At 41.5% G+C, this 15906-nt stretch overlaps 1 protein-coding gene across 2 annotated transcripts in view; it reads left to right on the top strand.

Moving 5' to 3' along the window:
- Nucleotides 1-15906, top strand: part of SOX5 (SRY-box 5) — a 404814-nt gene that overhangs the window by 263400 nt on the left and 125508 nt on the right. The window lies entirely within an intron of this gene.

Raw genomic sequence — 15906 nt, 5'->3', positions numbered from 1 at the left:
GATTTTTCTTTTAGCAGCCTGCTTGCTGTTTGTTAACTAAGGGGCTTGTTCTATCCTCTTTCTGCACACATAACTCACATTAATCTCAACGGGAGTTCTGCACAAAGATCAAAGATAGCATATGCCTCTCAATTTGATAGACTAACACAAACCATAAGTAGATTTAAATATGGAGTCTAAGACTAGAAACTGTAGTATCTGGTATTTTTAATCTCAGAAAGCTTTGCATTATTCTAATATTATAAAAGCCTAAGTCTCTGTCTGTATTTCCATAACGCTTTATTCGTGCTCTGATTGGCTGTCTCAGCAGCCAACCAGAGTGCCCTACACAGACAGGGACAGACAGCAGAGCACTACCATGACAGTAGAGACCTGAGGGGTCAGAGTGGAGGGGGGCAAGAGAGAACAGGGGGGGAACTTATCGTTCCCCTCTGCCTTCAGGGAGCAAAGGACAGGGACTGCCCAGGGAGTGCCACCATAACGGAGGTGATGGAGTGGCGGGGGGGAACCAACAGACCCCCGCCCCCCCCCAGCCACTCACCCCCCTGTGTCTGCTTCTTGGAGCCAGGGGCTTGTGCCACCCTCCGCCCCCCAACATCAGCGGGCAGGGAAGGGAGATGGTGGGGAACAGGGGAGGGACAGAGCAGGAAGAGGAGGGGGGGTTATGGCCCAAAGCAGTGGGGGAGCGGGGGGAGAAGGGGAACCACTCGGGCCCAAGGTGGGGGAGTGGGAAAGGGACACAGGCCTCTGTCCCTGCCCCCCACCCCCCCATAATTCTTGATGGGCAATTGGCTAGTTCTCTATAAAAATCCTAATATTTTTCCATTTTCCCACATAATTTAAAATGTTCTATATAATTTCTTGTTCCTGTCAACAAAATCATAATAAAAATGGGTTAAAGATAAATGAAGAATCTTCCTTTCAGCAAATAGATTTTGCCACAGCATGAATTTCATAAACCTGTTTTCATGCATTTGTGCTTATCTAACTCTTCTGACATCAGTTTCCTATTGAGCTATCTAAGACTTCCTTGTTCTACCATTCTCTGTCTTTAGTGTGACTGTGTAGCTTTATTATGTCTGCATCAGTGTATCCATCTGTATTATTGACTAATTCATGAATTCATCAATTGTTTCTGGTTATGGAGTGCTCACTACTGGCAACGTTTTTAATAAATTTAGAATGCGAAGCAACTATTTTAATGATACCTTTTTATTTATCCCATAATTTTAGTGGTTTTCATAACTTCATTGAAGCAGTACTGGGTTTCATTGAGAGACCTGCCCTTTGGCCATTATGCCTTATCCCAGTGTGCTATAGGTAGGGCCAGTGTTCATGACTCTTCACCTCACTCAGCAGCTGCAGTGCCAAAGCATGGGTTCATTCAGCTCTTCCAGTGATTTCATATCCATTCTTTCTAGAATCATAGTAGTGATTCACAGTATAGAATGTTTAACTGAAAGCCACATTGAATATGAATACTACTGTAACTATAGGCCTGGAAAAGGTCAAGAAAGCACCCCATTAGACATAGGCAGATTAAATTAGTTCCATGTCAGTACAGTTTCACTTGCAGAGAGGTTTTTTTCCCTTCTTTTCTGACTTCTAGTATATTAGCTGTAAGATAGTTATATAGTAACTTGCATCTGTGAAGTACATATGACATCACATATTTTTTGTAACCTTGGAAATGAAAAAAAAGAACAAAGTGGTGGCGGCTGCTGCTGCTGCTGCTGCTTCTGGCACTAAAGCTTGGAAATAAGAGCATGCCAAGGTCTAGGACTGAGCAGAAGCCAGTGGAAAAAGGCAGCTCTGTGTTTGGTGATTCCCTGGCATGGTCAATTGAGTTTGAACGAGAAGCTGAAGAGAAGTGATAAGTAGTCAAAAGGATTTTTTCCCCTCTTCACTCAAAATGTAATGTAAACACAAGTATATAATGGTCTAACTATACCTAGAAAGCTTGTAGCAATGAAGAATATAGCAGACTTAAAAATATAACACACTCACATCAAGTAATGTTTTTGACAGGCAATTAAAATATTCCCCCTACTACTCCTTTTTTTTCACATGTTTATCGGTCCTTATGGTAAAGACATGGTAGCTGATAGACCAGAAGATTTTGGACAAAACATTCAAATGCACCTAAATTCCACATTCTACATTTAGAAGTGTCCTAAGCACTGAGAAACCTAAGGCTTATTGACTTTTAGGGAGGCTTAAGGTATGTTTAACTGGACTGCAGCATAGTCGTGTTCTACATACATCAGGAGCCGGCAGCCTATGGTTCGCAAGCCAGATCCAGCCCAGGAAGGTCTGACAGTCTGGGGCAGCACAGGGAGTCAGACAGCATGCAGCTATGCTGAGCTGCCTATCCCTTCTGCAGCACCATCCTGTGCAACCCTCTGATGCTTTGTTATACCTCTACTTACCCTTGCTGCAGTGGGATCAGTATCTGCAATGAATGTAAGTGCAGGTGGCTCGAGCACTCTCATGGGGGCCTGGGCTAAATGTACATTCTTAGCAAGATAAGTGCCTAACTCCCACTGATTCCAGTGTTTGATATTTACCCTTTGTTTTATGTTTCAAAGTCACACTTAAAAATGGGACTAAAGTCCTTTAGGTGCTATTTTCTGGGCTGATACATTTTCTTCATGAGAATTTTGTAAAGCTGATTTATAGTTCTCAAGAGATTATGTTACTATTAGTAACTCACATTTAGGAAGTAAAAGCTGTATTATACACTTCAGTTCCAATAGCAAACAGATATGAGCTACATAATATAATGTTTAATACAGGATTTAACAGCAAAGAGGGAATATATAGATTTAGATAATGGGGGGCGGGAAGGAGAGTTTCATCAAGATGAGATGATTATTTATTGATTATTAGTTGCCCCTTTGGGAGAGATTTAATTTGTTTAAGATTGCATTTCTTTTAGAAAAGTAAAGCATAGTTGTTGATTCTTGATCCATGGTTCCAGTTGTTATTTGACCTTTCTACCTTGGTAGAGTCATATGATTGCTTAAAATGTTTTGTGTTATGTTGTTATTGTTTAATAATCAAAGTACTGGTCTGTTAGAAAAAGAAGTTGCTAGTATGTAATGTTGGGAATATTTTATTCATGGATTTTCCCATGAATACAAGGAAAAATCCTGGCTCTTCATTGGTCACCTGATTTGCTACATTTTCAAAGTATATTTGAAATTTAAATATTAAAATTTTTTTTGGATGACATCTCCTTCTTGTATAAAAGGAAAGTCAGTACAAGTTTAGGATGAGAATTAAAACTTAAAATTGTTATCATATTATGGGTTAAACCTGATGTCTTCACTAATTTCCACTCCACATAGGTTCAGTTCAACAAGGTAAAACCCAGGCAACTATTTTCTTCTCTCAAATAATAGCAGACCACTTGTGATATGTCACATGGCATTACAAAAGTTAGTCACTACCCTCTGATCTTACCTGCCAAACTCTGTTTACTTTTAACATTTCCACTATTGCTACTATTACTATTGGTGATAGCAACTGTGGGAGGCCTAATGCAGAGAATTAGGGCTGTGCAAAGCTTCAGGTGGTGATTCGATTTGGAGGAGATTCAGCCCGATTTGGTGCCCAAATCTCTGAATCGAATCAGGGGACCAATTAAAAGGTTCGAATTGATTAAGAGAGCTTTGATGATTCGGACAGTCCCCGGTAGCTGCAGCAGGTAACTGGACTCAGACTAGGAGCTGGTAAGTAGGGGCAGGGGAGGAGAGGGGAGGAGATTTAAAGAAAAGCCCCACTCACCAGGTGCTGTTGAGTGGGGGGGGCAATCTCTGCTGCCCACCACTGCCCCACACTGCATGGGGAGCTCTTCATGAACCCCTCCCCCCATGGCTGCCCCACCTGCCCCAGCTCCAGCCCTTTAAGGGAAAAAAACCCAAAAAAACCCTGCACTTACTGGTTTCTGCCTGGCTGGGAGCAACCCCTGCCCTATGCCACATGGGGGGCACTTCCATGAGCCCCTCTGAAGCCCTGAGGCCATGTGTGCCAGAGTTTTTCTCTTTTTTTTTTTTCCTTGAAGGGCTGGAGCTGGAGTGGGTGGGGTAGCCATGGGTGGGGCTGGGACACCGGTGGGGCGGGGGCCTCATGCAAAGCCCCCCACACTGCATTGGACAGTGGGGATTGCCCCCCACCTGGCAGCACCAGGTGAGTTCGGACTTTTTTTTCAAAATGCCCAGAGCTGGGGCGGGCAGGGCAGCCATTGCTGGACTGGGAGAGCAGGCGGGGTATAGGCCTGTCTGATTCAGAGATCTGGCAGCAGCTAAATCTCCAAATCAGATATGACCAAATCAATTCAGGACAGTGATTCAAATCACCAAATCGAATCACTGTGCCCTGAATCGGCCAAATCCAAATCTGAACCAAATACTAGTCACTTTGCACAGGCCTACAGAGAATGCACCCATTGATGTCCCCATTTTAACAACTGGGAACAGCCTCATTGACTATGAACCTATTGATATGGCCCGTGATTTCACCCCATGCCATGTAGCAAAAATTAGATATCATGATGGTTAATAATCCAGAAGCCATAAGATATTTATTTAGGGGTTAATTTAATTAATGAAGTGCTTTGCAAATATTAAGTTGGATACAAATGGTAAGTCTTAAGAAGATATTAAGTGTTGTGTACTGATTTAAGAGCTGCTACAATCTCGGAGGTGGCTGCTTATCCATGGTGAGCAAAATAGCTCTTCTTTGTATGGCATGTATGTCTTTGTATATAGATTTGTGTACAGAAAGCTAAACTATTGTGCCTTAAGTAACTGATAGTGAAGGTTGTTTGCAGAAGAAGACAAGGCTGCTGCAGGAGGATTCACTTGCTAATAAGGCAACATGGACTGGACCGATATTAACAAGTTATAATCCCTCCTACTTCCAGCAGCAGAATGCCACCTGTCAGTTTTCTGGTGCAGTATGTGCTGTGCCATCCCTTATATTAGCTGTCCACATTAAAAAAAAAAAGGAAAAAAATGTACAATCTCCTTCTAAAGGAAAGGGACCAAATAAATGCACGTTGGTCACATCTACTCGAGACACGGAGTATGCAGTAGCTCGTAACTGCTGTGCAGTAGCTTACTACTGTACAGTAGTGCCGCATGGCACAAAGTATGATGTGATGCTAGTGCACAGTAGTAACAAGCTACTGTGTAGTAGTAATGAGCTACTGCACAGTAAGCATCTCCAGGAAGCCAGTTGGGGGCACTACTCTGCATTAACTCCAGTTACTACTCCAGTTACTTGTGTACACAAGTACTAAATGACTGCGCAGTAACAACTGTGCAGTCTACATCTCATGTACATGCAGCCACTGTTATTTGGGGCAGTTTTTCCCCATCGTTTCTTGATCTTTTTTCTTTAATTGTTTGGAGACACTTTGACAAAAGAAGAAAAAAATATTAACCATTTATGATATTGTGATGTATTGTATTGCTATTATTTCTTTATGTGACTGAAGCATTTGAACTCCAAAAAAGTTACTTGCTTGGTGGATTAACAACAACAACACATTTCATTTTCTAAACTGAAGTGTGTGTGACAATTTGAATCATATGGCTCTTTTCTTAAGATTTTTTTATTATTCCCCAGGAATTGTGGTTAACGGTACTATACTTTATGAAGTTTTACTACAAAATATGTTTTCCAGGCTATCTGCTATTTCTCAGGACGATTCCTAGGTGGCATTTTTATTTGATGATGCCTTTCTTTTTTAAGAATACATGCCAAACTATAAAACAAAAATGATTCTTTTTTCCCCATTCCTTTCTCTGTTGTAGATAATTTGTTGCAACAAATCATTTTATGCTCCAAGCCAGATGTCACAGATATCATTTTTAAGCACTTTAATCATTTTTCAGCAGTATGCAATTGGAAGAAAAGTGTGAATATACAATAGGTAATAGTGTGTTTGTTACATATCAGTTCACAGCTGCTGGAAATTTTCTAAAAAATATAGCTACACAAAGTTATTGATGAAATATCTAATTACCTTTTAAAATCATCTTAAATGTATGAGATGGACAAGCCAAGGCTCATAAAAATAAATATGCTGAATTTACTCTTCATCCATTTTCTGAACAATATTCCCTATGTCCAATAAAAATGAAACTCATAGTTAATTGGTTCCTCATACAGTACAATAAAATTAATGTTTAGGAGTTAAATACCATAAACTTCCTTAGGCGTATTTGCTGATGTATCTCTGTTTTTTAGTTAGTCACATGTTTCATTGTTAATGGGGAATCATGTGGACCATATTATAATCTTTCTTGTACTCGGGGTCCATGTGTCTGACTTCTAAAGAGATTGCATGCTAATTTCTGATTTAACTGTGTCAGCTGTATCAGCTGACACACAGGTCATTGACAATCACCAAATCGCAAGAAAAAAAATGATATGGTATGCTTTTATTAGAATGACAAAAATAGGAACCATGTGTTGTTAGGACCACATACTGTAGCTTCTTTGTAAAAATGTTAATCATCTTTTACAGCTACTGTTTGTGTCTTGGAAAAGAATGATCATATGACTAAAACCTCATCTTCCCTTCCCCCCAAATAAGAAAAGAATATTATAATTGTAGATTGGTATACCAAGAATTGGATGCTTTCTGGTAAAAAGTGTGTGCCTACTAGCGCGTGTGAAACTATCACAGTACCAGAAACTGATTGGGACAAAAGTCATGTAGGTTGTCCAAATGCCACAACTCTTTCCAATTCTCACATTGCATGCCTTGTATCTCCATTTCCACATCAGACTGTCAAAAAAAAAGTGAGGGCATGGGTATGAATTGAATAGTGGGAAAGTTGTATGGCATAGCTGTGTATATTCGCCTATTCTGCATACTCATCATAAAAATACTTGAGTAATAAAATATGGTTATAATCATTATAGTGAATTCTAGAGCTGGTTAAAAATAGGGGGAGAAATCTTAGATCAGTTAGGAGTAATTTTCAACCTACGATTTATGAGAAGGCACAATTTTTGTTTAACTTTATATGATTTGTTTTTATTGATAAATGTTTATTTCAGAAAGTTTACATTATTTTCATTTTTCATACTTTCTCTTCTCCCTTTCTCACTCTCCCTTATTTCCTGTACCCTGGTTGTGTTCATTTTTATCACTGAAAAAGGCAAGCAGGACAAATAACAATAAGCTTAAGACCTAAGGAACAAAAAAGTCTACACTTATTTTTTTCCAATTTCATTGAAAAGAAGAAAGGAAATTTCAGGAAAAAATGTGAAAGTTTTAAATTTAGAGGAAAAAGCCATATCTCACTTAAAATATATTTCAGTCAAATAATTCTGACCAGTTTTTGTTGTGTCACGTAATCAGGTTCAACCTAATAATCCTGTCAAAACATTATTATAGAGCCACAGAAAATTAGGGTTGGAAGGGACCTCAGGAGGTCACATCTAGTCCAACCCCCTGCTCAAAGCAGGACCATCCCCAACTAGATCATTCCAGCTAAGGCTTCAATTTGAGACTATTGCTCCTTGTTCTGTCATCTGTCACCACCGAGAACAGTCTAGCTCCATCCTCTTTGGAACCACCCTTCAGGTAGCTGAAGGCTGCTATTAAATCCCCTCTTAGCCTTCTCATCTTCAGACTAAATAAAACCAGTTCTCTCAGCTCTCCTCAGAAGTCATGTGCCCCAGCCCCTGAAACATTTTTGTTGCTGTCCGCTGGACTCTCCCCAACTTGACCACATCCTTTCTGTAGTGGGGGCCCAAAACAGGACACAGTGCTCCAGATGTGGCCTCACCAGTGCAGAATTAGAGGGGAATAATTACTTCTCTCGATCTGCTGGCAATGCTCCTACTAATGCAGCCCAGAATGCTGTTAGCCTTCTTGGCAACAAGAACACACTGCTGACTCACATCTATCTTATTGTCTACTGTAACCCCCAGGACCTTTTCTGCAGAGCTGCTGCTTAGCCAGTCAGTCCCCAGGCTGTAGCAGTGCTTGGGATTCTTCCATCCTAAGTGCAACACTTTGCTCTTGTTCTTGTCGAGCCTCATGAGATTTCTTTTTGCCCACTCCTCCAGTTCATCTAGGTCACTCTGAATCCAAGCCCTACCCTCCAGTATCTACTATGTCCCCCCAGCTTGGTGTCATTCGCTAACTTGCTGAGTGTGCAATCCATCCTATCTTCCAGATTAGTTAATGAAGATATTGAACAAAACTGGCTCCAGGACCAAACCCTGGGGCCACTCCACTTGATACTGCCTGCAAGCTAACATTGAGCCATTGATTACTACCCATTGAGCCCGACAGCCCAGCCAGCTTTCTGCCCACCTTACAGTCCATTCATCCAAGCCATACTTCCTCAGCTTGCTTGCAATAATGCTGTGGGAGATGGTATCAAAAGCCTTACTAAAGTCAAGGTATATTATGTTCACTTACCCCACATCCACAGAGTCAGTTACCTCCTCATAAAAGGTAATCAGGTTGGTCAGGTCTTCATAGATTTCATAGATTTCTAGGGTCAGAAGGGACCTATTAGATCATTGAATCCAACCCCCTACTCTGGGCAGAAAAGAGCGCTGGGGTCAAGTAACCCCAGCCAGGTGCTTGTCTAATTTCCTTTTAAATGCCTCCAAGGTAGGGGAAAGCACCACCTCCCTTGGAAGCCCATTCAATATTTTGGCAACCCTCACCATAAACAATTTTTTCCTGATGTCCAATCTAAATCTGCTGTCCTTCAGTTTATGGCCATTGTTCCTAATAACCCCAAAGGGCGCCCTGGTAAACAGAGTATCCCCTATTCCCTGCTGACCCTCCTCCCCCCCCCACCCCCCGATGAGCTTGTAGACAGCCACCAGGTCACCTCTCAGCCTTCTGTTGCAGAGGCTGAAGAGATTCAGGTTCCTCAATCTGTCTTCATAGGTTCTTACCTGCAGGCCTTCAACCATGTGAGTAGCCTTCCTTTGAACCCTTTCCAGGTTATCCACATCCCTCTTGAAGTGCGGCACCCAGAACTGGATGCAGTACTCCAGCTGCAGCCTCACCAGTGCCACATAACGGGGAAGTATCACCTCTCTAGATCTGCACATGATGTACCTACTAATGCAAGAAAGACTGTGGTTAACCTTACTTATTACCTCACCATATTGGTGACTCAGATTCATTTTTGCATTGACAATGACTCCGAGATCCCTTTCTGCTGCTATGCTACTTAGAATGGTACTTCCCAGTCTATAGGTGTACTGGTGAGTCTTTCTCCCCAGGTGCAGCACTTTGCACTTATCTTTGTTAAATTTGGATGTCCAAATCCACCTGAATTCGCTCCCTGCCCTCTAGTGTGTTTGCTGTACCCCATAGTTTGGTGTTGTCTGTGAATTTGAACTGAATGCTTTCTACACCCTCATCCAAATCACTGATGAAGATATTGAACAGTACTGGTCCAAGGACAGAGCCTTGGGGGACACCACTGCCCACATCTCTCCAGGTAGAAACTAACCCATCCACCACCACTCTCTGGGTGCATCCCATAAACCAGCTTTCCACCCACCTGACTGAAAAAATCCACATTACAGCTATTTAGTTTATTTATAAAAATTGGGTGCAACACTGTTTAAAAGCCTTTTTAAAATCCAGGTAAATAACATCTACCTCTACTCCTGCATCTATGCACTTTGTGATCTGGTCATAAAAAAAACAAACAGGTTAGTCAGGAAGGATCTGCCTGCTATAAACCCATGCTGGTTGCCCTTTAGTATTGTGTTACCTGCTAGCCCCCCACAAATGTGATCTTTAATGATTTTTTCTAAGGTCTTGCCAAGAATAGAGGTGAGGCTAACCAGCCTACAATTATCCAGGTCCTCCTTCCTCCCCTTCTTGAAAATAGGGACCACTTGGCCCTTTTCCAGTCCTCTGGGACTTACCCTTGATGAATCCATGCTGACTGTTCCTAATCACCTTCTCCTCCAAGTTCTTAGAAATGGATTCCTTCAGGATCTGCTCCATGGTTTTTCCAGGGTATGAGGTGCGGCTGACTGGTCTGTAGTTCCCTGGATCCTCCTTTTTCCTTTTTTTAAAGATGGGCACTATATTTGCCCTTTTCCAATCATCAAGGACTTCCCTTGATCACCATGAGTTTTCAAAGATAATGGCCAGTGACTCTACAATCACATTATAATTTAATATTAGTATTTGTTGTAGTTTTATAAAGTGGTGGTGCCTACTCTGAAGTGCTAGCAGGCTATTACAAGACAAGACACTGGGAGAGGATTATAACATGGAACAGTATAAATGAGATGAGTGAGAATACACAAAATAGTTTTAAAATGTAACTGACTAGTAGAATGAACACCTGTTGCTAGCATCTTTTAAAATTATATTTATTTTGTAATTTTATAAAAAAAAATGTATTGGAACTAGAATATGGTTTTCAAAGGCATATGAGCAACTTAAGAGCCAAAGCCCATTCAAAGTGTGCTAAGTAGTTGGAGCCTCAAATGGAACTGGGAAATAAGTGGGATACTAGGCATCTAAACACATTTGAGTGAGCAGGCACATCGAGATTTCATGGCATTTGACCTCCTAAGTGCTTAAACTGCTTTTGAGAATAGGACTTAGGGTCCATTTTACCCAACTCCTAAGTGAATATAACTGTCAGAATATAAACCCCACCCATTCCATGCTTATCCACCTCCACAAAATTACGTGGAGTAGATTACATGGAGCAGCCCTGAACATTTGTCCCACCACTTCACTTGGGCTTTCTGTCTTGGGAGGACCCAAGCTCTAAGCCACTCCCAGCTTCTCAGGCCTGCTCCTGAATGTCTACTCTGCCTGAATTTTGGGCCTAGGAATATGCAGAACAGATGCAAGTGCACAGGGCTTATTTCTTGGAGGCATGTCCAGCCTGATGGTTTTGACATCCTCTAGGCTCTTGAAGTTCTTAGGAGTCTCCACAGATATTGCCTCTTGTCTACATGAGAAAGTTGCACTGATTTAATTTAAGAAGTAATTTTGAACTGATTTGTGTGAAAAATGTTATACCAATTTTAACTAGGCTTCATTTAGTTTTGTTTAAGTTCAGTAGGGTTTAGTTAAAACCAAACTCAAATAAGCTATTCTTAAACTAAAGAGAGAGGTTTGTTTGGAAAAGTAGAAAGTGACTTAAGTTACCAGAACAATTTTCTCATATTGGGTTTTTGGAGGTTTGTCTTCGGGGGATTGTGAAATGAAGGTATGTTTAAAGATGGGGCACTTGCATGATATAGAGGAACAGGATAGAGATTCCAAGCAAAAGGGACACCATGGAGCATGATGTGAAGGTGCTTGTATGAGAGAGAAACAAAGAGGGAGCAGTGGGAAAGGTTCAAGTCTCAAAAGTAGAATGGCAGGTGAACAATGATGATTGGAGAGGATGGACTTAATGGCCCAGGGGTCCCTTTCCCATCCTGTGCTCCTCTGTAGGCAGAAGAACAAATGAGCATCTTTGTAAAATAGGATGAAGGATTTGAAATGAATGTGAGAAGGAAAGTATTCAGCCCTGATCTTTATACATGAAATGTCCAGAAAGTGCCTATGTGACTGAAGCTTGAGTCTCTTCATCAAAAGTGATTTAGGCATTTAAGATTAAAGGGTCGCTGGAAACTGATGGAACCAAGGCTGGTGACTCACTTTTGGAAACTTTAACTTACAGGTTTTTAGAGACCACTGGATTCTGATGAGATGTTGCTAGTTTGTCCCTTTTCTCTTATACCCTCAAGTAGCTCCATTCTCCCATAATTCTAACCTCTTTTCTCTTCAACACTCAGTACTTTCTTTGGAGATGGCAGCATTCACAAGCTAGCTTCCAATGATTATTTTCTATTTGTTCAAGACAGATGATCTTCTCCAGTGTCTGTAGGTCATTGAAAGACAATTCCACTATTCCTCGCTTGTGTTGGTGTCCCACACAAGACATCTCATTCTCCATCTCTGGCAAATCAAACCTGTACTCAGCAGCATTCTTCTCTAATACCTTCATTTCCTAAGTAACCTTAAGGTCCCATATTCCATCCACTAATATCTTCTTTCTCCTAACTTTCCTCTGCATCAAAGATACTCAAGTAATCTTTTGAGGGATATTCCTACAATTGACCTCCGAGACTGAGCTGCCAATTCTGTGCTTAACTCCCTACCTTTTACACAAGTAGCTCACAAGTACCTCTTCAACCCTTTTCACCTCTCTCCCATGCCTTGTCATCATTACATGCTCTTTCTTATGGTCTCTCTCTCTCCTTAGTGTCATGTCTGAGTAATATTATTTATCTAAGCAATACTTAAATTATGGGAAGATGGGAGCAACTATTTTTATAGAAGAAGAATTTACCAAATAAATCACTTCTGTTTTTGCTTTTATGATGTGCATTCCACCCCTTGTCCCATTCTAGATTCTGACATGCCATTTATTCCAAAAAAATAGAAATAATAAAAACCTGACTTTATTATTTACTTAATAGGAAAAATCCAATAGCTATAGTTGATAGTTTATAATTTAAGAGTCTTACATAATCCATCAGTTTTTGTAGTTGTTTGAAAGATTGAGGAGATTAGTACCCTAAGAATCCCTGCCAGATTGTAACACAGGAGTATGTCATGATTGAATTTTGTTGATTGGATACAGTATAATTTTATTTGAAAATGTGTTAATATGTTTCAAGTAGTACAAACTTGAATGGCTTGGCAACAGGCTATTTCAAATAGCTACATACCTTCTTCCACATTTGAGAAAATTCCCAGCCCTTGGGAGATGTTGCAACAACTCTTTATAACTAAAAATGACATTTATTGAAGTATTTATGAAATAGTTAACAGATGCATTCCCCAGAACTAAATACTAACTACAACTGCTCAGAGTAAATCTAAATATTGGTCCAGGGGAAATGTTAAGGACATCTCAAAGAACAGTCTTGAGAGAGAGACTACTGTGCAGTTTTAAGAGTCACAAGACATGTGTCCTGCTCTCCTGTTGTGTGTAAAGGTATCATTAGAATAATTGCATCTCTGTTTTCTCCTTCAACACTTTGCTTTATCTGCTAAATTAGTAGGGTGTTGCTACATGTTACACTTACCGCAAGCTAACTGCACTTTCAATGCTAGCATCCGAGAATTCAAGCAATGAAGCACATGCTAAGTGCCATTGTAGCATAGTAAAAATTTAAGCCTTTTCTGGCAAGGAGTATCTCCAGATAGTATTAGCTAACACATATTGAACTGCTCCACAGATGTAATACAGCTGGAGGACTCCAGTGCAATATGGGCAGGGGCAGGGGCAGAGCAGGGGCAGTGGGAGGAGGAGGAGTCTAGCAAAGTTGTTTGCTGGGATCTTAGAATCCTTACTGTACTGAAGCCTTGACCTAACAAGGTTCTGGTGCAGTGAGGTATGGAGGAAGGGAGAGAGGGGAGGAAAGCCACATGTTTGTTGGGCTCTCCCTCCCTCCCCCTGCACTAGCGCTGGTTCAAAGCTCCAGTGCAGGCCTGGGCCTGAGTGTGAAACCGGCACAGAATGGGAAGCAGTCCAAGACCATGCATTGCACAGGAACTTGTTCATAACTTCAGTGCAGTGCAGTGGTTGGGACTAGTTCCTGTGCCATGCTGGTGTCAATCCCAGCCTGCCTCCCCACCCCCACCCCCCAAGCTGAACTAGTTGCTGTGCTGTGCTAGTATTGCTCTCAATCCCCATACTGCAACAGAGTTTTGCATTGGAGCTGTTGCCATCTCAGAGCTGAAACTAAAAATCAGCTGTTTTTGTCTAAATACTAACTACAACTGCTCAGACAAAACCTAAATCAGCTGATTTTCAAGTTATGTCTACACATTCAACTGACCTAGGAGAATTTTCCCAGGTTTTTATTCTCCTGGTAGAGAAACTTACCCTGAGATGCTTCAATAGGCATTCAAATGCTGAGGCCCTGAAGAGTGGAGAGCTTGTATTGTGCAGCTGTGGCGACCCTGTGCCCACATCTCTCCATGGGCTGCAGGCTTCCTGAGTCTGCCTGGCAACAGATCACAGAAATGCTGATTAGTTGACCCAGACTGCCCATGGTCATCCTGTTTTTCCCTGCAGCACAATGTGGAGATTGTGAAGGGAAAGTGTTTTAGAGCAGTAGAGTGTAGAGAGTGACACATTGTCTCCTTGGGGAGGGAGCAGAGAAGCTGGAGGACCGTGTTCTCTTCTGAGAAAAGTCATGTACAGATATTTGCTCTCTCAGGAGAAATTGGTTAATCCTAATTGTTACCAGGTTGTTTTTCTCCAGGAATGGCCATTTTTACCCTGGGAGAAAAAGCCTGAACATCTGTGCACTTGTGATTTCCCTGAGAGAACAGTGAAAGTCTGTACAAGGCCTAAGTCTCAGCCCTGGGATCACACCAGATCCAGTTTCAGATAAAGTACAGTAAAATCCCTGTTATCTGGTATTTTACTAACTGGCACACTCTAGTAACCGTCTGGATGCAGGGGAGCAGGGGGAAAACTTGCACGTGGTGACTGCCACTGCCACCCACCATGCTCCGCTGCTGCCGCTTTCCATACAGCTACCACCACCCCTCTGCCCCTTGCTCTACATGCAGCCACCGCCATCTCCCCTCACCCCCACTCTGCGTCTAGGCAGAAACCCTGTGCCCTCAAGTAACCAGCATTTTTACATTACCGGCACCCCCCATTCCTCACTCATACCAGGGATTTTACTTAGATTGTATTTAGATTGTAGTAAGTATTAACATGGGACTGCTCAAAAAACTTTCAAGGTCAGTTGAAAGTGCTTACTGGGTGCATCTATGTGTGCTTTACTGCAGAGTTGACTACCTCTGCAGTAAAGCATCAGAGTGAGCATGTCTACAAGTGATGCTACGTTGTTGTAGCAACATGTTATGGCAACACACCGTCAGCGGGCACAGACCATGATGCCGCAGCTACGTCGCCATAGCGACATACTCTGTCCATATACCATGTCGCTATGATGATATAGGGGCTAAAAATAACTGTGTGACACTGGCTCGGCACCGTACAGGCTGTTACTGCGCAATAGGGGCATGTGTAGATGTGCCCAGTCTACACGTGTGTTGGTGTTAGGCCACAGTAAACTAATTAACTCAGCCATAGGATAGTACTGTCAGGAACAGTACTATCTTATGGCCAAGTACTTTACTGCACCAAAACCCATGTGCAGATGATGACCAGGTTTTTGCACCTGGTCAGTCCAGCCATCTGGGGGCTTGTTTCACCCCAGTTCAAATTGCTGCTGTCCTGGGCACATGTATAGACACTGCACCTGAAAGCAGTTGACTCCAGTGCAAACTGCTCTGGAGTTTATTGCATCACCTTAATTTCACATGTATATGCACCCACTACAACCTAAATATAACATGCTAAATGTAATGTGTAATGGTACCATAAGCACTTCAGAAAATAAGCTTTCTTTTATCATGTATCTGTATAAATGATCATGAAGAAATCTTGATTTCTCTGCACATTACTGTATATGACTTAAACATTCACAAAATTGCTCCGTAGGTTCAGTGGCAGGCAGGGTGGGGTTAATATAGTTATACATTAGTTATATAGACTAGTCATAGTAGAGTTACAGTGGTAGGTAATCTTGGGAAACAAAGGCTAGCAGAGGCATGACCAATTGCACTCAATAAAAAGAATGAATTGTTTTAAGCCTAATTCTATTATTGACCAGAATAATACTGAAGTAGCAAAAAGAAGAAAAAAAGAAAAAAAAAGATTCCCAAAAAGTTCATGGAGGGACCTTAAAAACTTTTAAGAATTGTTTTCTGTTTCTTGTTCTTTAAAAATATTTTGAGGGAACTGAAAAAAATGAAAAAAAATAACGAACCTGAAGCAGAGATCTTGGTTC

This window comes from Alligator sinensis, unplaced genomic scaffold (genome assembly GCF_000455745.1).
Source record: "Alligator sinensis unplaced genomic scaffold, ASM45574v1 scaffold1024_1, whole genome shotgun sequence".
NCBI lineage: Eukaryota > Metazoa > Chordata > Crocodylia > Alligatoridae > Alligator > Alligator sinensis.
Note: the sequence above shows the minus strand (reverse complement) of the source record. Positions and strands in the feature narration are given on the sequence as shown.